The sequence below is a fragment of the Schistocerca americana genome, chromosome 11 (genome assembly GCF_021461395.2).
Source record: "Schistocerca americana isolate TAMUIC-IGC-003095 chromosome 11, iqSchAmer2.1, whole genome shotgun sequence".
NCBI lineage: Eukaryota > Metazoa > Arthropoda > Insecta > Orthoptera > Acrididae > Schistocerca > Schistocerca americana.
This window is the reverse complement of record NC_060129.1, coordinates 207,344,373-207,369,613: the sequence shown is the minus strand read 5'-3', so window position 1 is coordinate 207,369,613 and position 25,241 is coordinate 207,344,373. Positions and strand designations below refer to the sequence as shown.

General features: G+C 45.6%; 1 protein-coding gene and 1 non-coding gene across 2 annotated transcripts in view; both read left to right on the top strand.

The window, feature by feature from the left end:
* LOC124553572 (amyloid beta A4 precursor protein-binding family B member 1-interacting protein) overlaps positions 1 to 25,241 on the top strand; it is a 528,575-nt gene that overhangs the window by 55,038 nt on the left and 448,296 nt on the right. The gene's annotated exons all lie outside the window — the stretch shown is intronic.
* Trnat-cgu lies at positions 9,872 to 9,946 on the top strand. The gene has a single exon. It is a non-coding gene; the product is annotated as a tRNA-Thr (tRNA).

Below are 25,241 nucleotides of genomic sequence, written 5' to 3'. Positions count from 1 at the left end.
CCAGAGACAGCAAAGGACTTGGAAGAGCAGTTGAACGGAATTGACAGTGTCTTGAAAGGAGGTTATAAGATGAACATCAACAAAAGGAAAACGAGGATAATGGAATGTAGTCGAATTAAGTCGGGTGATGCTGAGGGAATTAGATTAGGAAATGAGGCACTTAAAGTAGTAAAGGAGTTTGGTATTTGTGTAGCAAAATAACTGATGATGGTCGAAGTAGAGAGGATATAAAATGTAGACTGGCAATGACAAGGAGAGCGTTTCTGAAGAAGAGAAATTTGTTAATACAGAGTATAGATTTGTCAGGAAATCTTTTCTAAAAGTAGCCATTCTATATTTCATATCCTCTCTACTTCGAGCATCATCAGTTATTTTGCTCCCAAAATAGCAAAACTCGCCTACTTCTTTAAGTGTCTCATTTCCTAATCTAATACCCTCAGCATCACCCGACTTAATTCGACTACATTCCATTATCGTCGTTTTGCTTTTGTTGATGTTCATCTTATATCCTCCTTTCAAGACGCTGTCCATTCCGTTCAACTGCTCTTCCAGGTCCTCTGCCGCCTCTTGACAGGATTACTATGCATGTATGTATGTGTGTGTGTTGTGATACTGACACAAAGTAGCCCTCACGACGGCGCCCGCGGTGTCTCGCTTCGAATGTATTATGCAGAAAGCAGAGGCGCGGGGAAACGGGTACTTTGCGCGCGCCAGTTCTTTTGTATTCGGACGCCGTCGCCGCCACCGCTAAACCGTAGAGAGAACGGGCGAGGCGGTTTCGTCAGCGAATTTCCCGCCGTGTCTCAGCGCTCGCGAATAGGCCGTGACGGAGCGTCGGGTCTGCTCTTTTTTTTTTATTTATAGCGCGGGCCGCGCTTTGGTTTCTGCTGCGACCCTTTTTTACTTTCGCGAGTCGCGGCGCGTTGGATCGTGAATCAGTCACGCGGCGACCTGTCAGAAGTCACAAGTGACTGGGAACCCGCGGTTTCCACAGTACCGAGCCACCAGTATCTGGCTGTGGTTTCAGTCGCAGCCAGAAGTCACAGGTGACAGCTCAAAGCAGCAGCGCCGTAGCATTCCGTCACGCCAGAGAGCCAAGCCTGTCGACCGACGTCGTGTTCCATTGTAAGAACGTCCCGTCTCGCGCTGTCGACGTACATCTTGAATCCTCACAGTCGTCTCTCATGTGTGTGGACAGATCAGTAGAGGAGCCAGCAGTTCAGAGTTCAAATGTTTAAATGTCTGTGAAATATTACGTGAATTAACTGCTAAGGTTATCACTCCCTAAGCTTACACACTACGTAACATAAATTATCCTAAGGACAAACACACACACCCATGCCCGAGGGAGGACTCGAACCTCCGCCGGGACCAGCCGCTCAGAACATGACTGCAGCGCCTCAGACTGCTCGGCTAATCCCGCGCGGCTGCAGTTACAGTGGCAACTGCTTCTGGAAATGGGCCTGTGTTCGAACATTATCAAATACACTACTGGCCATTAAAATTGCTACACCACGAAGATGACGTGCTACAGACGGGAAATTTAACCGACATTAAGAAGATGCTGTGATACGCAAATGATTGTCTTTACAGAGCATTTACACAAGGTTGGCGCCGGTGGCGACACCTACCACCGGCTGACATGAGGAAAGTTTCCAACTGATTTCTCATACATAGTTGACCGGCGATGCCTGGTGAAACGTCGTTTTGATGCCTCGTGTAAGGAGGAGAAATGCGTACCATCACGTTTCCGACTTTGATAAAGCTCGGATTGTAGCCTATCGCGATTGCGGTTTATCGTATCGCGACATTGCTGCTCGCGTCGGTCGAGATCCAATGACTGCTAGCAGAATATGGAATCGGTGGGTTCAGGTGGGTAACACGGAACGCCGTGCTGGATCCCAACGGCCTCGTATCACTAGCAGTCGAGATGACAGGCATCTTATGCGCATGGCTGTAACGGATCGTGCAGCCACGTCTCGATCCCTGAGTCAGCAGATGGGGACCTTTGCGAGACGACAACCATCTGCACGAACAGTTCGGCAACGTTTGCAGCAGCACGGACTATCAGCTCGGAGACCGTGGCTGCGGTTACTCTTGACGCTGCATCACAGACAGGAGCGCCTGCGATGGTGTACTCGACGACGAACTTGGGTGCAGGAATGGCGAAATGTCATTTTTTGTGATGAATCCAGGTTCTGTTTACAGCATCACGATGGTCGCATCCGTGTTTGCAGTGAACGCATATTGGAAGCGTGTATTCGTCATCGCCATACTGGCGTATCACCTGGCGTGATGGTATGGGGTGCCATTGGCTACACGTCTCGGTCACCTCTTGTTCGCATTGACGGCACTTTGAACGGTGGACGTTGCATTTCAAACGTGTTACGACCCGTGGCTCTACCCTTCATCCGATCCCTGCGAAACCCTACATTTCAGCAGGATAATGCAGGACCAGCTCCTGTACGAGCCTTTCTGGATACAGAAAATGTTCGACTGCTGCCCTGGCCAGCACATTTTCCAGATCTCTCACCAATTGAAAACGTTTGGTGAATGGTGGCCGACCAACTGGCTCGTCACAATACGCCAGTCACTACTCTCGATGAACTGCGGTATCGTGTTGAAGCTGCACGGGCAGCTGTACCTGTACACGCCATCCGAGCTCTGTTTGACTCAATGCCCAGGCGTATCGAGGCCGCTATTACGGCCAGAGGTGGTTGTTCTGGGTACTGATTTCTCAGGATCTATGCACCCAAACTGCGTGAAAATGGAATCACATGTCAGTTCTAATTTAATATATTTGTCCAATGAATACCCGTTTATCGCCTGCATTTGTTCTTGGTGTAGCAATTTTAATGGCCAGTAGTGTACATCCAAGAAAACGGTATTCAGCGCCAATTCACAAAATCTTATTCTTGTGCAACAGAACTGACGTTCTATTCACACGAAATAATGAGTTTATCGACAGGGATTTCAAATCATTTCCATATTTCCAACTTTCCATTGTGGTTTTCCACCGTTCCTGACAAGCATATTCCGCGCCTATGGAGTAGCACTTGTAGTGCGACCGGATTCGTGATTTCCTGTCAGAAAGGTCCACAGTGCAGAGTAATCGACGAAAAACTATCGAGAGTAAAACGGAAGTGTTGGAGACCCACTGCTGTCGCCGGTGTACAAAACCTGTTTAGGGGAGACCGTGATCGGCCCTCTTAGGCTGTTTGCAGATGATGCTGTCGTGCATCGTCTAGTAAAGTCATCAGAAGATCGAAACCAATTTGCAAAATAACGTAGAGAGAAATCTGTACGGTTCGAAAAGTGGAAATTGAACGTAAATAATGAAAAGTGGATGGTCATCCACGTGAGTACTAAATGGAATCCGCTAAAGTTCGGTTACACGATAAATCACACCTATTTAAGGGTACCTAATTCAACCAAATACGTAGGAATTACGAGGAACCTAAATTGGAACGATCACATAGATAATGTGGAAAAGGCAAACCGAAGTCCGCGCTTAGGCAGAAGATGCGACAGATCTGCTAAAGAGACTGTCCGTCGTTACCGTCGCCAAATAGGGGACAGAGCGGCGCGGGTGTGATAAGAATTGGGGCGGTGGTCGTTGAAGCAAAGGCGTTCTTCGTCTATATTTGGAGAAATGATCATTGTAGTAAATGAAGAGGGATTATCCCGCAACGACAGATTTAAGTGTTCCTTTCCCCTGTGCGCTGCTCCAGAGTGCAACGGCAGACAAATAGTGTGACATCGTCATTTTTATCTGTTTTCCGTCATTTTCTTTCAGTTGCCTTGAATTCGTGAAGGTACGTGCCGTCTATGCAACTAAATGCAGGCGGTTTGTTTGTTGCCTTACGGGTTTCGCTGCATTTATTTGGGCAGTGGCCTGAAATACATGTTTCTTTTTATACACACAATAAACGTATTATGTGATAGATTTAATCTGCTGATATATTACCTTTGTTTTTTCTTGTTTTTTAGGTTAGAAGCTACTTTTGTAGCACAACTTCCATATTGTGAATGTATCTTTCGTGTTACTTCAGATTTCGAGCGCTGCTAACACACATATCTGTGTTCCTGGTTACGTATTTGATAGTCTTCATACTCCAGTTAATCGAATCTGGCGTTGTTTATACACATGTCACATCACATGTTTGACTTTCACTGCCGTTCCGCGATCAGCATTGTGTGTTCTCGGTGTGTAGTGTTGCCAACTGTTCTTGTGTCTTTGTCTTTTGTTTTCTGTTGTGTTTGGTGTTTTCATTTGGTGTGTGTGTGTGTGTGTGTGTGTGTGTGTGTGTGTGTGTGTGTGTGTGTGTGTGTGTGTGGTTCCACGAACCCTCTAGCAGGCACTTTAAATGTTCACACATAGGTGTCGAGTGACTGAAAATGTAGTTCAGACACCTATGAACATAACAAAGCAGTTGCAATCCGTATCCTAAAGACGAACTCGCACTGTATTGTACTGTATGATAATTTGTTATGATTCTCAACATCACATTTTTCACACTTGTTTCACTGGTACAAACATTTGAAGCCAAAGGATGAACAGACGTAAGCGATACTTACTACAGACTAGTTTGCTGGGATGACAGGGGATGACATTTTCTCTTTGCTCAAGCCAGCTAATTACTAACACAACTTGTGTTTACCGTGTAACATATGACGAAGAAGAGTTGCAAATGTTAACAGAACCATTCCGCGTAGCATTTTGTCGGTTGCATTACCGAAAACGCCAACATTAGTCCTGACAAGTAGTTGGCGCTAAGAGGCGAAAACGTGTAACTTGTGTTGCAGTGTGCGGTTGACCTGAACACAGAAACCGGGTCCTTACACAGTCGACCTCCCTTGTATAAAACTCGCTCAAACGTCTGATTACCGTACAAATGAGTTCATGTCTTAAATATGTGATGTTAGGCATGTTAGTGAGGAAAAGCTTGAACTTATGACTGAAGTTTGTTGGTAGTTAAACAGTGAATGAGTGTTCTTTGACTAATTCGCGTTCCATTTGGAAAAAAGGTTGTTTTTTTCACGCATCTGGACGTTTACGGCGTCTTACCTCCTGAATTTGTCGTCGAACGATATAATTTTGCACGTACATTCGGTGTAGATAGTTCCTGCAAAGCGGTGTCGCCAATAGAGTTGGTAATAAAGAAGCAACAAATGACAACGGCCGGCCGAAGTGGCCGTGCGGTTAAAGGCGCTGCAGTCTGGAACCGCAAGACCGCTACGGTCGCAGGTTCGAATCCTGCCTCGGGCATGGATGTTTGTGATGTCCTTAGGTTAGTTAGGTTTAACTAGTTCTAAGTTCTAGGGGACTAATGACCTCAGCAGTTGAGTCCCATAGTGCTCAGAGCCATTTGAGCCAGCCAAATGACAACGTCATACCTCATTCTGAAATCGGAGTACGTGAAGAGCCAAAATGTAGTAGTCGGTAAACTTGTTTTCTTTTCATCATTTTGTGGGACTTGTCAGGGAGAAAAAGTCGCCTAAATGGCTGGAGTGTTTGTCTGGAAGTCGCTCACCGCTCTGGATAAACTGCAGTCGTTTCAAAGAAAAATGCCTTGTTTTCATGCTGCACATAGAAATTATTATTTATGGGTGCATAAGTAAAAATAAAAATTTCGGTATGCAGCATGCAAAAAAGGTATTTTCTTTGAAACGACTGCAGTTTATATAGAGCTGCTGCGAAAATTGCCACTACAAGAAACGTCTGGGTAATTTGGCCGTAGCGAGCCACACGGCTTCTGACTGTACCGCTTCTCTTACTGTGTTGAGGCCTTTAACGTAAGATTACACATCTTAATGAGTAGACTACGGTAGCACTTGACATTTTTAAAATCGCCGTGTATACATGGCGGGGAAGTGTGTGGGGGGGGGGGGGGGGGGGGGGGGAGGAGGGAATGTCCTAGAGCTCCTGCCGCATCCCAAATCTCAGTCTCCGTAATAACCCAACATATTTTGTCTGTCTTCGAGGTTAAATCCCTGCTGGGCAGGGAATGGAGTCAGAAGAAATTTTCTGTACTCTGAATCCATTTTACTTGCCTCTGCGCCTTGGGTTTGTCTATCTACTTACTTACGTACTCGCTGGTCATACCGGACTCGAGAGCCCATTACCGCAGCAACGTATTTTCGCCACCTGTCCCTGTCCTGGGCTATTTCCTTCCATTCCCCTTCAGTACCTAGGCTCCTCAAATCAGCCTTCACGTTGTCCTCCCATCTGCGCCTCGGTCTCCCCACAGGACGTTTTCCCTCCACCAGTACTCTGCGCGCTGCCCTGCCCTCATCCATTCGAGCTACGTGACCCGCCCATCGCAGCCTACGTGATTTAATAATACTGATTGTGTCAGGGCTCGAGTAGAGTTCGTGAACCTCTTCGTTATCCACTTTTCGCCACTCTCCGCTAACGTCATCCCTTTTTGCTCCGAAAATTTTCCTCAAAATTTTGTTTTCAAATACTCGAAACGGCTTTTCATTTTGCACAGTGAGGGACCAAGTCTCACACCCGTACAACATAACTGGTAGAATAATACTTTTGTGTATTCTAATCTTTAAATTCCTAGACAATATCCGTGATGAAAGTAATCCATTCAGTGAGAAGTAGCACGCATTTGCCGCCCGTAAACTCTTCTTCAGTTCGGATTCGATCTCATTTCTCGAAGTGATGTCCACGCCTAGATACTTAAATGTGTTCACTTTTTCAAACTGCATGTCTCCAACTCTTAACATTTCCTGATCTACTGCTGTTGGCATTCTAATAGTAACCAGGTATTTAGTTTTGTCTTCACTTATCCTTAGACCTACGTCTCCACTAGCCTCGATTAACGCATTCGCATTTGCTGTTACAGATTCTTTCCTATCGCTAATGATGCTTAGATCATCTGCATACCCTAGTGTCTTAATATTTCCATTTAACTCCACACCCTCCGAATTATCTGCTGCCATTCGTACAATATATTCTAGGACTAAATTAAAAAGTAGCGGAGACATGGCATCTCGCTGCTTAAGTCCGTTCTTTATTACAAATTCTTCTGACTCCAATTTCCCCATGCGTAGTCTACCTTTTGCGTTTCTCAAACTCGCTTCTACAAGTCTAACATACTTCTTTGGTATTCCAAGTTCCAAAAGAATTCTGTACAATTTTGACTGCAATACTGAATCATATGCTTTTGTAAAAACTATGAAAAGATTATGAACTGGTTTATTGTATTCCCATTTCTTTTCCAAAATTTGACACAGGGTCAATATTTGGTCTACAGTTGATCTACAGTCACACATAACTTTGGGTATTCTTTCATGTGACGAAAACATAAAACTTGTCCGCTTTCTATGCCATCAATTATAGTATCTTTATAGTGTGTTGTTTGCCGGAACTCATTCGCTGTGTGTTCCAAACGGCACGCTCGTTTCAGAAGGGCCCCCCACCTACAGCTTCGGTCTACTCGCTGTTCTCCGGTAATCACCCAGCACTCCGAATCGTAGATGCTAATTCGATTTACATTTTCGGTTTTATTGGTGCTTCACAGGAAAGAAACGAAACGCGAAAGGTACACTTCAAACAGCCTTTGATTTAGCTGCACCAGACGACGCACAATCTTCAAAAACATACAAGCAAGTGAGGGGACGACGAAAGACATGTACAGTTAGACGGCGCAATGCGATTTTAAAACTGTGACGAATCGCGACTAGAAGTAGCTGTTGCAGCGAAAAGTAGCGTTCACAGAAATCACCGTTATCGCGAAGTGACAGTTTTAGCCCATCCCTGCCGGGGAACGTTTAGTCACGCGGTCTCTTGCGTGTGTTGACCGCGGACTGACGTCGGCTGACGTCACGGTTTTGCAACGGCCCCCTCCGTGGCCGCATTTGACTCTCTGTCCCTCTCTCCCTCCCTCCCAGACCCAAAGCAAGTGCTGTGTGTACCTTGCGGAGACGAGATGACTTCGTAACGCACCGCTCGCTCGCTCGCTATCTCGCAATGCACCGCTTGGCAACACAGACGGCGGTTTTTCTTTTCTTCTGAGGTCTCTTCTCAGAACGGTAGTTCAGGTGGGGGAGTCCACTCTACTTCTTATGTCCTGAGACACAGCAGTGGTGGGGCGATTCGACCAAACTGCAACGCAAGCATAGCGTCTATCACAATTAATGGCGTGTCGGTACCTCGTAAAATGACATTAAAAAAAAAGTGTGTGATACCTTATGGGACTTGGCTGCTAAGGTCATCAGTCCCTAAGCTTACCTATTAGTTAACCTAAATTATCCTAAGGACGAACACACACACACCCTTGCCCGAGGGAGGACTCGAACCTCCGCCGGGACCAGCCGCACACTCCAATGACTGCAGCGCCCAGACCGCTCGGCTAATCCCGCGCGGCTAAAATGACCTTCCATCGCCATCCTTGGTCCTCTACTGCCTGTGTATATCAGTGACCTTTCATCGTTAACATTACCAAATGCCAAGCTTCTTCCGTTTTCAGATGATACAAACATAGCAACATGTAGCAAATATAGTATAGAGTACTCCGTCTTCAGGCCACGAGTGGCCTACCGGGACCATCCGACCGCCGTGTCATCCTCAAGGAGGATGCGGATAGGAGGGGCGTGGTGTCAGCACACCGCTCTCCCGGTCGTTACGATGGTTTTCTTGACCGAAGCCGCTACTATTCGGTCGAGTAGCTCCTCAATTGACACCACGGGGCTGAGTGCACCCCGAAAAATGGCAACAGCGCATGGCGGCCTGGGTGGTCACCCATCCAGGTGCCGGCCACGCCCGACAGCGCTTAACTTCGGTGATCTCACAGGAACCCGTGTATCCACTGCGGCAGGGCCGTTGCCAAAGTATACAGTGAATCACTTTAATATTCGGACACCATGATATGCTAACCTTGCAGCCTCATAACTTTATTCGTAAAAAAACATATATCCAAGCATTATATTCCGTGATATGTCTTGTAAGTAATAGCATAAACTTTACTAACGTAACGTACGTAAGTTCTTTTATAATACTGTTTAAATACAACTCGGTCCTATATATTCGCGTTAGCTCAATATTCGGACACTTTGGAGAACTAATCATTTCAGGACAAGATTTTGTGGAACATGAAATGTTTCAATATCTTGTCGGGTAGCCATTCTGTTTTACCACTTCTTTCAAACGCTGCGGCATATTGCAAATGATCTTTTCTAAATAGTCCGCATGTGGACTGTCCCAATCTTTTTTTAATCGACGATACTGGTGCCTTTCTAATACGTCGCTCCACCTCTCAATGGTGTTAAGATCTGGTGATTGAGGTGGGGTTGTAGGACTTTGGGCCAGTTGTACAACAAATATTCGTGCACAGCGCCAGCCTTACGCTTCGCGTCGTTGTGCTGGTAAAACTTGAACGTGTTTGATATCCACACGGTTCCAGCACTTTTCCGCAAATTGTTCTTCAATGTGTTCAAATAGACACATTTGTCCATAATACTGTCGACGAAGAGCAATTCGCACGGTCCAAATATCGATATACAGCCCCAGACGAGAACGCTGTCACCCGCATGCTTTACAGTCGGTTCAGTATTTGTTGACTGTGAATTCTTCGTTCTTCTTCCGCCACACCATGCTTCGTCCATCCGACCCAAAGACGTTAAATTCACAGAATGAGATTTTCACTCTGCAGCGGAGTGTGCGCTGATATGATACTTCCTGGCAGATTGAAACTGTGTGCCCGACCGAGACTCGAACTCGGGACCTTTGCCTTTCGCGGGCAAGTGCTCTACCAACTGAGCTACCGAAGCACGACTCACGCCCCGTCCTCACAGCTTTATTTCTGCCAGTATCTCGACTCCTACCTTCCAGACTTTACAGAAGCTCTCCTGCGAATCTTGCTTCGGTAGCTCAGTTGGTAGAGCACTTGCCCGCGTAAGGCAAAGGTCCCGAGTTCGAGTCTCGGTCGGGCACACAGTTTCAATCTGCCAGGAAGTTTCACGTTAAATTTACTTTCGTCGGCAAAACTGCCGTCGTTCCACCGTATTTCATCCTTCGCAATAAACTCCCTGGGCAAAGTACGATAACTTGTTCCGGTTCTGCCCATTCACGTACTGTTTCTTCACGGCCACTCTTCCACTGCAGCCGCTTTCGTTGAGGGCTCTTCGATCTGTTTGAGGATGCGCCCTTTCTCGCCAGCCTCGTTTAGCAGCTCACGTGACAAGCCGGCTGCACTGACTGACGGATCCTCCTTCATTTTCCGTATTAGCTGCGCAGCAGTTTGTCCACATGATTTACCTTTCGCGTTGCGACACAAGCTGTCTGTCGTACCTCGAAACTAGCGTCTGCTTTGCTTGGCGTTATGCCGTGTGGTCAGTCGGCCGCGCTTGCAAACACACACTTGCCGTCTGCCCCGAGGTCTCCACCCCGGTGAGAGCGCTGGAAGCGGGTGCAGCCCTGCCATCCGTCCAGATATTAAAGTAACGTCACCATCGCTTTATTTCAGTCGCATTACTTAACGAGTAGTATACTATTATTTACTAGACACCTGGCTTCATATAATACGTGCATATATACACTACTGGCCATTAAAATTGCTACACCAAGAAGAAATGCAAATGATAAACGGGTATTCATTGGACAAATATATTATACTAGAACTGACATGTGATTACATTTTCACGCAATTTGGGTACACAGATCCTGAGAAATCAGTACCCAGAACAACCACCTCTGGCCGTAATAACTGCCTCGATACGCTTGGGCATGGAGTCAAACAGAGCTCGGATGGCGTGTACAGGTACAGCTGCCCGTGCAGCTTCAACACGATACCACAGTTCATCAAGAGTAGTGACTGGCGTATTGTGACGAGCCAGTTGCTCGGCCGCCATTCTCCAGACCGTTTCAATTGGTGAGAGATCTGGAGAATGTGCTGGCCAGGGCAGCAGTCGAACATTTTCTGTATCCAGAAAGGCCCGTACAGGACCTGCAACGTGCGGTCGTGCATTATCCTGCTGAAATGTAGGGTTTCGCAGGGATCGAATGAAGGGTAGAGCCAGTATGGCGATGACGAATACACGCTTCCAATGTGCGTTTACCGCCATCTCGCCAAACACGGATGCGGCCATCATGATGCTGTAAACAGAACCTGGATTCATCAGAAAAAATGACGTTTTGCCATTCGTGCACCCAGGTTCGTCGTCGAGTACACCGTCGCAATCGCTCCTGTCTGTGTGCAGCGTCAAGGGTAACCGCAGCCACGGTCTCCGAGCTGATAGTCCGTGCTGCTGCAAACGTCGTCGAACTGTTCGTGCAGATGGTTGTTGTCTTGCAAACGTCCCCACCTGTTGACTCGGGGATCGAGACGTGGCTGCACGATCCGTTACAGCCGTGCGGATAAGATGTCGGTCATCTCGACTGCTAGTGATACGAGGCCGTTGGGATCCAGCACGGCGTTCCGTATTAGCCTCCTGAACCCTCCGATTCCATATTCTGCTAACAGTCATTGGATCTCGACCGATGCGAGCAGCGATGTCGCGATACGATAAACCGCAATCGCGATAGGCTACAATCCGTCGTTTATCAAAGTCGGAGACGTGATGGTACGCATTTCTCCTCCTAACACGAGGCATTACAACAACGTTTCACTAGGCAACGCCGGTCAACTGCTGTTTGTGTATGAGAAATCGGTTGGAAACTTTGCTGATGTCAGCAAGTTGTAGGTGTCGCCACCGGCGCCAGCCTTGTGTGAATGCTCTGAAAAGCTAATCATTTGTATGTCACAGCATCTTTTTCCTGTCGCTTAAATTTCGCGTCTGTAGCACGTCATCTTCGTAGTCTAACAATTTTAATGGCCAGTACTGTAATTACCTCGCAGACAAAATTAATACTAAAATCAGGCTTTTTGAAGATGATGGACATATCTACAATGAAATACTGTCTGAAAAAGTTGAACAAGTATTCAGTCAGATATCGATAAGATTTCAAACCTGTGCAAAGATTGGCAACTTGTTCAAACGGTAAAAAATGTAAAATTTTGCACATTACAGAACGAAAAACTGGCGTATCCTAAGATAATTTCAGTGAGTCACAGTTGGTGTCGATTAATTCGTACAAATACCTGTGTGTAATCCTTTGTAGGGATATGAAAAGGAGCGGTCACTTCATTCAGTGGCGGGTTAAGCAGGTCGGAGACTCAGGTCTACTGGTAGAAGAACACTGCGCAAAGTGCAGCCAGTCTAAAGGAGATGGCTTATAAATGACGTACAACCGGTTCTAGAATACTGACCAAGTGTGTGGGACCTGAACCAGACAGGGCTAATAGCAGGCATCGATCGTATACAGAAAAGGGCAGCACGAACGGCCAAAGGTTTGTTTCATGCAAGGAAGAGCCTCACGGACGTGGGAAGAAAGTGAACTAGCAAACCGTTGAAGACAGATGTAAAGTCTCCCGAGAAAGTTTCAAGAACCGGCTTTAGATTGTGCCTCTAGGAATACACTAAAACCCCCCTACCTATCGTTCACATGGGGATAACTTCAGTAAGATTAGAATATTTCCTGCACGAACAGACAATTCTTCCCGCGAACCGTACTTGAATGAAACGGGAAAAAAACCTTAACTGGCACAGTGACATGTACCCTCTGCCACGTACCTCAATGGTTCGCAGAGTATGTAGAGGCCTAAAATACAATTTCAGGTCGATTATGTTTTCTACGGAATCAGGAAGCAGTCACCATTGTAGTGCTGTTGCTATAAACATGTCCTGTGTACAAAAATATTCAAAATTGCTCTGACAAGGGAACCTTCCCATCGCACCCCCCTCAGATTTAGTTACAAGTTGGCACAGTGGATAGGCCTTGAAAAACTGAAAACAGATCAATTGAGAAAACAAGAAGTTGTGTGGAACTGTGAAAAAATAAGCAAAATATACAAACCGAGTAGTTCATAGGAAGATAGGCAACATCAAGGACACTGGGAGCGCAGGAGCGCCGTGGTCTCGTGGTAACGTGAGCAGCTGCGGAACGAAAGGACCTTGGTTTAAATCTTCCATCGAGTGAAAAGATTGATTTTTTTATTTCCAGTTTATGTGACAAGCTCTTTATGTTTTCATCACTTTTTTGGGAGTGATTATCACATCCACAAGAAAATGTAAATCGGGCAAGGTAGAAGAATCTCTTTACCCCTTCGCCAAGTGTACAAGTTAGGTGGGACGACAACATATTCCTGTCATGTGACGCACATGCCGTCACCAGTGTCGTATAGAATATATCAGACGTGTTTTCCTGTGGAGGAATCGGTTGACCTATGACCTTGCGATCAAATGTTTTCGGTTCCCATTGGAGAGGCACGTCGTTTCGTCTACTAATCGCACGGTTTTGCGGTGCGGTCGCAAAACACAGACACTAAACTTATTACAGAGAACAAAGACGTCAATGAACGAACGGACAGATAATAACTATGCAAAAATAAAGAAAATAAAATTTTCACTCCAGGGAAGACTTGAACCAAAGACCCCTCGTTCAGCAGCTGCTCACACTACCTCGGGACCGCGACGCTCCTGAGCTTATTATGTCCATTATGTTGCCTATCTTGCGCATGGACTACTCAGTTTGTATATTTTGCTAATCTTTTTCATAGTTCCACACAACTTCTCCCTGTTTTCTGGATTGATCTGTGTTCAGTTTATCAAGGCCTATCCACTGTGCCAACTTATAACTAAATCTGAGGGGGGTGCGATGGGGAGGTTTCCTTGTGAGCACTATGGGACTCAACATCTTAGGTCCCCTAGAACTTAGAACTACTTAAACCTAACAAACCTAAGGACATCACACACACCCATGCCCGAGGCAGGATTCGAACCTGCGACCGTAGCGGTATAAACATATTGAAATTACGTATTGCCAGTAAAGGTTAGGCGCAAGGAGTGTGTTGCTATTGGTCGTGATCGACTTTGCTGAGTAATCGATAGTCGGCTATGGAATTGTATCACAGTAACTAGCCGCGAAATTCGATTAAAGCAGGTACTGTAACTGCTTTCTGTACACCCTTCCTCGATATGCTGGGTGACGTTGAGTATCTGATAATAGATGACTTATCTGGTCTGAAACCAGACTGTTCTTCGTAGATGAGATCAGAAAACTCGACTTAAAATCATTCTCTCCAGAACTTAAATAGGCGGCACAGAAACGACATATGTTTCAAGTGCTTGGGGTTATTAGCTGACTTAAGCAATGCCACAACTTTATACCACGCACCAGAGCTGTGGAATTATCATTCTAGTTAGACAAGCGTTCATAATTTTGAGGAACCATTTCAGGGTTACAAAGTTGTTTTGTTGCTCCAGTGTCTCGGTTTCTTTTTTTTTCCGCCCGATGAATACCAGTTCTCAATCCATTGTGTGAGGATCGAGTGTCAATGCTATTATTCGAAATAAGCGTGCAAGGAATAGAAAAGCAACTGAAATCACTCAACAGAGGAAAGTCCACTGGATCTCACGGGATACCAATTCGATTCTACACAGAGTACGCGAAAGAACTTGCCCCCTTCTAACAGCCGTGTACCGCAAGTCTCTAGAGGAACGGAAGGTTCCAAATGATTGGAAAAGAGGACAGGTAGTCCCAGTTTTCAAGAAGGGTCGTCGAGCAGATGCGCAAAACTATAGACCCATATCTCTGACGTCGATCTGTTGTAGAATTTTAGAACATGTTTTTTGCTCGCGTATCGTGTCGTTTTTGGAAACCCAGAATCTACTCTGTAGGAATCAACACGCATTCCGGAAACAGCGATCGTCTGAGACTCAACTCGCTTTATTTGTTTACGAGACGCAGAAAATATTAGATACAGGCTCCCAGGTAGATGCCATTTTCTTTGGCTTCCGGAAGGCGTTCGATACAGTTCCGCACTGTCGCCTGATAAACAAAGTAAGAGCCTACGGAATATCAGACCAGCTGTGTGGCTGGATTGAAGAGTTTTTAGCAAACAGAACACAGCATGTTGTTCTCAATGGAGAGACGTCTACAGACGCTAAAGTAACCTCTGGCGTGCCACAGGGGAGTGTTATGGGACCACTGCTTTTCACAATATATATAATGTCACCTAACGTTACCGCTGGATATATTTCGTAAACCACATCAAATACTGACGAATCAATTCCACAGACCGAACGTGAGGAGAGGGGCTAGTGTAATTGTTTAATACAAACCATAAAAAATGCACGGAAGTATGTTTTTTAACACAAACCTACGTTCTTTTAAATGGAACCACGTTAGTTTTGTTAGCACATCTGAACATATAAACAAATACGTAATCAGTGCCGTTTGTTGCATTGTAAAATGTTAATTACATCCGGAGATATTGTAACCTAAAGTTGACGCTTGAAACCTCCGGCGTTCAGTTGCGTGTTGTAACAAACACGGGCCACGGTCGGCGAGCAGCATCTGCAGGGACATGTTTACGAGTGTGGCTGTAGTGCACTGTTGTGGTTTGGTCTAGCTGTCGCAGTGTCCGCATGTAGCGCTTGCTGCTATTGTTATTCTGCATTCGCCTCCACACACAGACCAACTGTAGTACACCGTGTTACCAGACGTCTGTGATAGTGTAGTGTTGTAGGAACTGTGACCGTGGTGTATTCGAACTCTGAAAAGGCGGAGATGATACTCACCTATGGCGAGTGTCGACGAAATGCAGCTGAAGCCTGCAGGGTGTATGCAGAACGGTACCCGGACAGAGGGCATCCAACGTGCCGCACATTGCAAAACATCTACCGCCAACTGTATGCAACAGGTATGGTCGTAGCACGCAAACGGGTCCGTAACAGGCCCGTCACAGGAGAAGCGGGTGCAGTTGGTGTGTTAGCTGCTGTTGCCATGAACCCACACACCAGTACGCGGGACATCGCGAGAGCCGGTGGACTGAGCCAAAGTAGTGTCATGCGCATACTGCATCGTCACCGCTTTCACCCGTTTCATGTGTCGCTACATCAGCAATTACATGGTGATGACTTTACTCATCGAGTGCAATTCTGTCAATGGGCATTAACAGAGAATGCGTTGCAGCTCTACCTGTTTACCGATGAAGCGGGTTTCACAAACCACGGGGCAGTGAATCTACGGAACATGCATTACTGGTCCGTGGACAATCCTCGCTGGTTCAGACAGGTAGAGCGACAGCGACTGTGGACTGTAAATGTATGGTGCGGAATCATTGGCGACCACCTCATTGGTCCTCACTTCATTGCAGGGGCCCAAACAGCTGCAACATACATCGCGTTTCTACAGAATGATCTGCCAACGTTGCTCGAAAATGTCCCACTGGAAACGCGTCGACGTATGTGGTATCAGCATGATGGTGCACCTGCACATTCCGCAATTAACACTAGGCTGACCCTTGACAGGATGTTCGACGGGCGTTTCATAGGACGTGGAGGACGCATAAATTGGCCAGCCCGTTCTCCTGATCTTACACCTCTGGACTTCTTTCTGTGGGGTACGTTAAAGGAGAATGTGTACCGTGATGTGCCTACTACCCCAGAGGATATGAAACAACGTATTGTGGCAGCCTGCGGCGACATTACACCAGGTGTAATGCGGCGTGTACGACATTCGTTACGCCAGAGATTGCAATTGTGTGCAGCAAATGATGGCCACCACATTGAACATCTATTGGCCTGACATGTCGGGACACACTCTATTCCACTCCGTAATTGGAAACGGAAACCACGTGTGTACGTGTGCCTCACCCCTCATGGTAATGAACATGTGCGTCACTGAAAACGACCAATAAAAAGGTGTTGGCATGAGGACGTAATGTGCTGTTCAGGTCTCTTCTGTACCTAAGGTCCATCACCGTTCCCTTTGGATCCCTACGTAATTCGGTGCTCTGCGATACACACGATCGAACAGCGGAGGAGTGGTACTCAAGCGTCAACTTTAGGTTACAATATCTCCGGATGTAATTAACATTTTACAATGCAACAACCGGCACTGATTACGTATTTGTTTATATGTTCAGATGTGCTAACAAAACTAACGGCGTTCCATTTTTAAAAAAACGTAGGTTTGTGTTAAAAAACATACTTCCCTGCATTTTTTATGGTTTGTATTAAACAATTACACTAGCCCCTCTCCTCACGTTCGGTCTGTGGAATTGATTCGTCAGTATTTGATGTGGTTTACGAAATATATCCAGCGGTAATGTTAGGTGACTCACTCTGTAATATATATATATATATATATATATATAAAATATGGCCTTGTAGGTAGTGTCGGAAGTTCCATGCGGCTTTTCGCGGATGATGCTGTAGTCTACAGAGAAGTTGCAGCATTAGAAAATTGCAGCGAAATGCAGGAAGATCTGCAGTGGATAGGCACTTGCTGCAGGGAGCGGCAGCTGACCCTTAACATAGACGAATGTAATGTATTGCGAGTACATAGAAAGAAGGATCCTTTATTGTACGATTATATGATAGCGGAACAAACACTGGTAGCAGTTACTTCTGTAAAATATCTGGGAGTATGCGTGCGGAACGATTTGAAGTGGGATGATCATATAAAATTAATTGTCGGTAAGGCGGGTGCCAGGTTGAGATTCATTGGGAGAGTGCTTAGAAAATGAAGTCCATCAACAAAGGAGGTGGCTTACAAAACACTCGTTCGACCTATACTTGAGGATTGCTCATCAGTGTGGGATCCGTACCAGATCGGGTTGACGGAGGAGTTAGAGAAGATCCAAAGAAGAGCGGCGCGTTTCGTCACAGGGTTATTTGGTAAGCGTGATAGCGTTACGGAGGTGTTTAGCAAACTCGAGTGGCAGACTCTGCAAGAGAGGCGCTCTGCATCGCGGTGTAGCTCGCTGTCCAGGTTTCGAGAGGGTGCGTTTCTGGATGAGGTATCGAATATATTGCTGCCCCCTACTTATACCTCCCGTGGAGATCACGAATGTAAAATTAGAGAGATTAGAGCGCGCACGGAGGCTTTCAGACAGTCGTTCTTCCCGCGAACCGTACGCGACTGGAACAGGAAAGGGAGGTAACGACAGTGGCACGTAAAGTGCCCTCCGCCACACACCGTTGGGTGGCTTGCAGAGTATGAATGTAGATGTAGATTCTCCTCTTACACACCAGCGGATGCATCTTCGACCACCAGAGGCACTGGCTACAGCGTCTGTAGCAGTGAATGCAGATGAACACTCTGTGCGGTGCCAGATACAGAACAGTCCGTGCGGATGGAAGCGGCTGGCGGGGGCGTAAAGCTAGTGAGGGCGGGCCGATGTTCTCTGCACGGACTGTAGCCGGCCTGCGCTGCCGCTCCGTATCAGCTGCCACGTTGGCGGCACTGATACCGCCTTCAGAGTTCGTCGCCGAGTACACGGGACAGCCAGAGATCGCACGGCGTTGCTTTAACACTAAGCCTTTCCTTAAAAAAGATTTTTGTGTCAGGATTATATAGTTACCAAGGTATGTCGACACACTTACACACAGATCTCTTACCTGTACTACTAACCCACTATCCCGGAATTCTTTAGAAGTTACAGGTGGCCTCTGTAACAGCATCCACGGGCCACGAAAATTTGATTTTCACTGTCTCGTATAATTGTTGTTGTTGTGGTCTTCAGAGATTTCTTTGATGCAGCCCTCCATGCTACCCTATCCTGTGCAAGCTTCATCTCCCAGTACCTACTGCAACCTACATCCTTCTGAATCTGCTTAGTGTATTCATCTCTTGGTCTCCCTCTACGATTTTTACCCTCCACGCTGCCCTCTAATACTAAACTGGTGATCCCTTGACGCCTCAGAACATGTCCTACCAACCGATCCCTTCTTCTAATCAAGTTGTGCCACAAACTCCTCTTCTCCCCAATTCTATTCAATACCTCATTAGTTATCTGATCTACCCTTCTAATCTTCAGCATTCTTCTGTAGCACCACATTTCGAAAGCTTCTATTCTCTTCTTGTCCAAACTATTTATCGTCCATGTTTCACTTCCATACATGGCTACACTGCACACGAATACTTTCAAAAACGACTTCCTGACACTTAAATCTATACTCGATTTTAACAAATTCCTCTTCTTCAGAAACGCTTTCCTTGCCATTGCCAGTCTACACTTCATATCCTCGGTACTTCGACCATCATCAGTTATTTTACTCCCCAGATAGCAAAACTCACCTACTGCTCCAAGTGTTTCACTTGCTAATCTAATTCCTTCAGCATGACGTTATTTAATTCGACTATATTCCATTATCCTCGTTTTGCTTTTGTTGATACTCTTTATATCCTGCTTTCAAGACACTGTCCATTCCGTTCAACTGCCCTTTCAGGTCCTTTGCTGTCTCTGACAGAATTACAATGTCATCGACAAAACTCAAAGTTTTTATTTCTTCTCCATGGATTTAAATTCCTGCTCCACATTTTTCTTTTGTTTCCTTCACTGCTTGCTCAATATACAGATTGAATAAGATTGGGGATAGGCTACAACCCTGTCTCACTCCCTTCCCAACCACTGCTTCCGTTTCATGCTCCTCCACTTATAACTGCCATCCGCTTTCTGTACAAATTGTAAATAGCCTTTCGCTCCCTGTATTTTACCCCCGTCACCTTCACAATGTGAAACATAGTATTCCAGTCAACATTGTCAAAAGCTTTCTCTAAGTCTACAAATGCTAGAAACGTAGGTTTGCCTTTCCTTAATCTTTCTTCTAAGATAAGTCGTAGGGTCAGTATTGCCTCACGTGTTCCAACATTTCTACGGAATCCAAACTGATCTTCCCCGAGGTCGGCTTCTACCAGTTTTTCCATTCGTCTGTAAATAATTCGCGTTAGTATTTTGCAACTGTGACTTATTATACTGATAGTTCGGTAATTTTCACGTCTGGCAACACCAGCTTTCTGTGGGATTGGAATTATTATATTCTTCTTTTAGTCTGAGGGTATTTCGCCTGTTTCATACATCTTGCTCACCAGATGGTTGTCCTCGATGGTGAGTGTTCATCGGAGGTGAGGGTATCATCTGGAGTGCCACAGGGAAGTGTGGTAGGTCCGCTGTTGTTTTCTGTCTACATAAATGATCTTTAGGGTAGGGTGGATAGCAATGTGCGGCTGTTTGCTGATGATGCTGTGGTGTACGGGAAGGTGTAGGAGGATACGAGATGACTTGGACAGGATTTGTGATTGGTGTAAAGAATGGCAGCTAACTCTAAATATAGATAAATGTAAATTAATGCAGACGAATAGGAAAAAGAATCCCGTAATGTTTGAATACTCCGTTAGTAGTATAGTGCTTGACACAGTCACGTCGATTAAGTATTTGGGCGTAACATTGCAGAGCGATATGAAGTGGGGCCAGCATGTAATGGCAGTTGTGGGGAAGGCAGATAGTCGTCTTCGGTTCATTGGTAGAATTTTGGGAAGATGTGGTTCATCTGTAAAGGAGACCGCTTATAAAACACTAATACGACCTATTCTTGAGTACTGCTCGAGCGTTTGGGATCGCAATCAGGTCGGATTGAGGAAGGGACGTAGAAGCAATTCAGAGGTGGGCTGCTAGATTTGTTACTGGTAGGTTTGATCATCACGCGAGTGTTACGGAAATGCTTCAGGAGGTCGGGTGGGAGGAAAGGAGTCGTTCTGTTCGTGAATCGCTACTGAGGAAATTTAGAGGACCAGCGTTTGAGGCTGACTGCAGTACAATTTTACTGCCGCCAACTTACATTTCGCGGAAAGACCACAAAGATAAGAGAGATTAGGGCTCGTACAGAGGCATATAGGCAGTCATTTTTCCCTCGTTCTGTTTGGGAGTGGAGCAGGGAGAGAAGATGCTAGTTGTGGTACGAGGTACCCTCCGCCACGCACCGTATGGTGGATTTCTGAGTATGTATGTAGATGTAGATGAATTTTGTCATGGCTGGCTCTACCAAGGCTATCAGTAGCTCGAAAGGAATGTTGTCTACTCCCAGGGCCTTGTGTCGACTTAGGTCTTTCATGCTCTGTCAAATTTTTCACGCAGTGTCGCATCTCCCATTTCATCCTCATCTACATCCTCTTCCATTTCCATAAGACTGCCCCTCAATCACATCACCCTTGTATAGACCCTCCATACAGTTCTTCCTGCGTTCCCTTCTTCTCTTAGAACTGGTTTGCATATAATTATTGGCTGTAAAATGTTGTAATAGTGTACTACTTAAGAAGTAAAAATGTTAGCAGCGGAAAAATTCTTCTGTAGGAAAGCAAAAAAAGGCGAATACGTTCCTGATTAAAAGACTGGCGGGAAAGTGGGGAACCAGCCGCTTCAGTCGTCATTCGGTTACCCTTGCCAGGGATTCTTGTTCGCAGTCCCTCTTCGTAGTGAAGCCTTCATACTGTCCCAACTTTCCCAGTATCTGTGCGTGTCTGCTTCTCCTGTGTGTCCTTCCCACAGCCTTCCTCTCCCCCTCCCTCTCCCCCTCCCTCTCCCTCTCCCTCTCCCCCTCCCTCTCCCCCTCCCCCTCCCTCTCCCTCTCCCCCTCCCTCTCCCCCTCCCTCTCCCCCTCCCCCTCCCCCTCCCCCTCCCTCTCCCCCTCCCCCTCCCCCTCCCTCTCCCCCTCCCTCTCACCCTCACCCTCACCCTCCCTCTCCCCCTCCCTCTCCCCCTCACCCTCCCTCTCCCCCTCCTCCCTCTCCCCCCTCGGCCACTTCCGCTGTCTCTCTGCGCCACTGCCACGGTCTTTGTCCCATTATTTCTCTCTCCCATTGCCGCAGTCTCTCTTTGTCGCTTACTGTCAGCTGTCTTTCTCTTCAACCTCCTATCCGAACATGGCAGGTCGAGGTAACCTGTGTAGGCGCGAAGTCCCCATTATGCAGAAGCAGTGCGTCATAAAGTTCTAAAGCGGTGAAAAAATACTGACGAAGAATCTTCCCGAGGGTCCTAGAAACCTTACCATTTGTTCACTGTCAGTTAAAAACTGCATTCACGTCGCACACATTCGTGCATACTTTACATGCTTAAGTACGGTAACTCAGAATCCATGTACAGGGTGAGTCAGGAGGAAAGGTACATGCTTTGAGGTACATTAGTGACTGAACAAAAAAAAACTTAGTATGGACGTATGCCCTATTCCGAATGGTTTCCGGAATAGAACACATTTAATATCACTTTTGTACGTACAAAAATGGTCCTATTCATTTTTTCCCCTCTAGAACTAATGGTTTGTACGAAGAGAGCGCGAGAATGTTGAAAACTCGCTCTACGCGCTTGCGCCTTGAGGTAGTTTCGCGACTTGATAGACCACAACTGTTCGTCTCAAGGTGCTGCCTCAACACGGTACCTCAAAACGGCCTACAAAGACTACGTAAGCTACAGCGCATGATGGCGCGTCGAGCGAGTTTTCAACATTCTCGCGCTCTCTTCGTACAAACCATTAGTTGTAGAGGGAAAAAATGAATAGGACCATTTTTGTACGTACAAAATTGATATTAAATGTGTACCATTCCGGAAACCATTCGGAACAGGTCATACGTCCATATGAAGTTTTTTTTGTTCGGAATCACTAATACTATCAACTTTCCTCCTGACTCACCCTGTATGTCGGTAACGAATAATGATATCGAAAATAGTTTGTTCTCCGAGAATATCATCTACAGAACAAACATATCGTAAAAATTCGGACGATTTGCCGTGAATGGTAATTATAGAAGTGGCCATCCCCACAACTCGTATTCCTGGCATCCAAAAACCACGGTATTTCGGTGTTTTCTGAGGAACCACCCGTGAACAACTGGTGTTCTTATAAGCCGCGTAATGCAAAAGAGCCAACTAATTTGCTCAGTTTGCCTGGTCTGGAGGAAATGTGTAATGTTTCAACTTTGACCCAGTACTATAGGATAGCCACAGTCCGCCCTTTCTTGCGATAGCTGTACAAATGGTTGCTAGGCAAAGCTCTATCCAAAACACTTGACCCCCTTATCCATAGAACCCGAGACAAACACCTTACAAATGGTTCAAATGGCTCTGAGCACTATGGGACTCAACTGCTGTCGTCATAAGTCCCCTAGAACTTAGAACTAGTTAGACCTAACTAACCTAAGGACATCACACACACCCATGGCCGAGGCAGGACTCGAACCTGCGACCGTAGCAGCAGCGCGGCTCCGGACTGGAACGCCTAGAACCGCACGGCCGGCGCAAACACCTTAAATGTCGCTTTTTCGCACGTGTCTTTTTGAGGAATATTGGTACCGGCCAGTGTCGTTCGTGGCCCGATGTTGAAAGCTTTAATACAGTATTTACAAATTTGAAAAAAAAAGTTTTGTATATATACCTTGTCAGCACATCTTTCGGTTTTCCAGGGTTTTTATGTTTTTATTGCACGCGTTCTCTTTCACAGTTTGTCATATGCGTTAGAAATGCCACGAATGAAGAAATTTAACACTAAACGAAGGTTCTGAGGCAACATCGAATAATACACATCATTTGGTTCAACAGTCCCATGCAGAAATTCGGTGTTCTGGCATACAATACTCTCACATGCGTCCCTTCCTGTTAAGGAGGCAATTAAGTTAAGGGATCACGCAGATGCAAATCTTCGTAGGAGATAAGCCCACGGTGTCTCACAGAATCCGAACGAAAGCTTCAGCAGCTGCATAGGCGACCGAATACCGAAACCTCTGTTTGTCGGGCGGACAGTGTTAAAGATGCGTGTAACAACTTTCAATGTTGGTGCGATTCATAAGATTCGTGTTCTGAAAAAATGAGATATCCAGACAGGGAGGAATATGGTCTGAAGGTCGTATTGATCGGAGTGAAGAGAGCAGTAAATGCTGTTACCGCGGAGGCTAGGATGAATAAAAGAATGAAGAGAAAGCGAGGAGGATAAAGAAACGTACGACCAACAGCAATATGCATAGTTCGTAAATCTTATTTTGCAATTTACCGGAAGCAATTTTTAACATTCAGGTACATTTTTCTCCTAAATGACAAGTTAAAATCACCAAAATTGGCACATATGCTCTGAATAACCTTCTCTGCTTCCCTTGCCTCTATTTAGAGAAATTTCTAAAATATGGCAATGATGTGTGTGATTTATTGATCTAGATGTTTAAATATACTTCTCGTAGTAAAACAAACTTTGTATTTCACAGATTAGCATCAGAGGAGGAAATGGCTGTAGAGCAACTGTTTTTCTAAGCTGTGCAGTCAGTGAGACCAACGAAAATTGTAGCTCAGCTTCTGCCATAGATTCTAGTAGACTGGCCTTGCTGTGCAGAGGATGTAGGGCTGGTGTGGCTCCAACATAAACCACGTGACTGTTGGCAAAATGTGGCGGGATTTCAAATCAGCGGTCTGCCGTCCTATGTTTGTATCGTATTTTACCCACATTTCTCAGTTGACTGCCAAACGCTGCCAACAAAAATTACTTTTTTATTTGCGAAAAATTACGTCAGAACTACATTTGACCTTGATTTGTTCACAGTACCATTTATAAAATCTAACAAATACATGGAACGCCCCTATGGTGGGCAGCGGGACGAAATTACTATAAACTATCAATTAAAGTAAAATGTAGTTTAAATTATTTTAAGCAGTAAGAGTGGGCTCGTGTCGAAACTTTAAACATTGGATTCGCCGCGTTTTGAGCTCTAGTCACTTATAAGATTTCTCTTATACGGGAATTATGTCAACTATAGGTGCCAAAATTGTCGACTTTAGGAGCAGGTCCATTTTAGAGTGTCAATTTTAGGTGCACTCGAAAGGTTCAGTTGCTACTATTTTTACAAAAGTTTAAACTAACAGTTTTAAAAAAATATTTTAGATGAAAGGTGAGACTTTGAAGTTTCAGAAAATAGTTTTGGAGCCTACATTTATTTAATAGTATTAGAAGGTAGAAAAAAATTCTCTTCATGTGTCGACTATAGGTGCTCTTAGCTTATTATAATCTCACTTGTATATACAAAAAGGCGCATATGTGCAGAGGGCTTAAAGTTTTCCCGTTTCAGGGCCTGTATCCAAAGCTGCCTTCGGTATTCATCCTTAGTGAACCTATGCGTAGGAACGAGAAACAGTTGTACTTACTTCTGTAACCGAATTATGACAGATACTTTCCACAATGTAATATGAGTCTGACTTTACAGGCATCACTTTCAACACTTTAATTTACGTGATACTCTATTTCAAGTGTGAAAAACATATAAAAGTCACTTCAGCAGATTTCAGTAAACTCATCTGCACTGCCATAGAAACACTTACACGTGAAATGTAATGCCATTTCCCCCGACAAAACGCTGAGTACAGCCATAA